Here is a 2,097-nt window from a genome sequence, read left to right on the forward strand (position 1 = left end):
CAACATAACATAGGGTGATTAAAAGATCCGACAAAATTAAATCCATTCCCAATTCAACATAACATAGGGTGATTAAAAGATCCGACAAAATTAAATCCATTCCCAATTCAACGTAACAGATAATGTAATCCATGAACCCATTAAACAGAAAATCCATGAACCCATACCTATAAGCACATTATTAACAGATCGCAAAGCATATACCTAAAACCCTTTAACAAAACAACCTAAAATCATTCAATGAATTTACAAGGGGAAGATAGGGTTTGTACTTACAGGTTGGACGAGCTCACAGATTCGACGGAGCCTGGAGAGTGCAACTTTTAATTAGAGCAGAAGCGAGAGAGCGAAATGTTATGTTGCGCGAAATCTGAAAATTTTAGGGTTCAGGTTTCGAAGTATAAGAATAAGAGCCAAATCTAAAAAATTTAGGTCGCGCGAAAATTTTTAGAGAGCGCGCTCTTTAAAACGTCAAAAGAAAAACCATGGCGAAAGTTCTACAAGAACCAACATAAATGTAATATTCAACGACGGAAACACTAAACGTAAGGCCGTTTATTTTGAAGCTTCATTTTTCGGATTAATTTTAAATTTATTTTGAATATTTTTATATAAAGACGACTGAAAAACCACGTCGGGGTTAAGAAATTAAAAACGTTGTAAATTATAATAGATGAATTACATATTAAAATGACGTCGTTTAAAGTGGAAACCATGTCGTATATTTTACTACACGACGTAAAATATGTATTCCACACTCAACCACCGTCATTAACAATTAATACCCTCAACCCTTAAAACTAAATTATACAATTTAAAAAATTAAGTTTATAAAAGGGTTTATGGTTTTACAGCCTAATATATACCCTAGACTACCCAAAAATTATACTTTAAAAATAAACCCCAATACATAAAAACCCTAATCTCTAAACCCTATATTCTAAACCCTAAACCATAAAACTAGAAGTCATTTTATGACTCATGAAAATAATTTTGTTTTGGAAGATCATTTTAAATTTTTGTTATTCAAAATGAATTTTTTCAAGGTTTAGGGGGAATAAAATATATCAATGACTTCATAGGAGTTGACTTTGCATTTTTTTGATTTATTTTAAATTTATTTTGAATATTTTGATATAAAAATAATAAAATATTCTTATCACAATAACAAACCACGTCGGGGTTAAGAAATTGAAGACGTTGTAAATTATAATAGACGACTTACATATTAAAATGACGTCGCTTAAAGTAGAAACCATGTCGGATATTTTACTGCACGACGTAACATATGTATTCCACGACTCAACCACCGTCGTTAAAAATTAATACCCTAAACCCTTAAAACTAAATAATATAATTTAAAATTTTAAGTTTATAAAAGGGTTTATGGTTTTACAGCCTAATATATACCCTATACTACCCCAAAATTATACTTTAAAAATAAACCCCAATAAATAACAACCCTAATCTCTAAACCCTAGACTCTAAACCCTAAACCATAAAACTAGAAGTGATTTTATGACTCATCAAAAAAATTTTGTTTTGGATGGTCATTTTAAATTTTTGTTATTCAAAATGAATTTTTTCAAGGTTTAGGGGGAAGAAAATATATCAATGACTTCATAGGAGTTGACTTTTCATTTTTTTGATTTATTTTAAATTTATTTTGAATATTTTGATATAAAAATAATAAAATATTCTTATCACAACAACAAACCACGCCGGTGTTAATAAATTGTAGACGTTGTAAATTGTAATAGACGACTAAGTTGTTAAAATGACGTCGTTTAAATGAGAACCCATGGCGGCTATTTAACTATCCGACGTAAAATATATATTCCACGACTTAACCGCTGTCGTTACAAAGTACTACCCCGAACCCTTAAGAAATTGAAGATGTTATAAACCATAAACGACTCAATTGTTCAAAGAACGTCGTCTAAATATCCTTTTACGTCGGATTTGTTTAAAACGAAACAACAAAAAACGACGGTTTTTGACTTTATTAGGTCGTTGGAAAAGTATTACACGCCGGTTACGCAATTTGTATGTTTGTTTTTTTTTTAATTTAAGAAAACCTCAACAAATTTTTACATT

Source organism: Prunus dulcis, chromosome 4 (assembly GCF_902201215.1).
Source record: "Prunus dulcis chromosome 4, ALMONDv2, whole genome shotgun sequence".
Lineage (NCBI taxonomy): Eukaryota > Viridiplantae > Streptophyta > Magnoliopsida > Rosales > Rosaceae > Prunus > Prunus dulcis.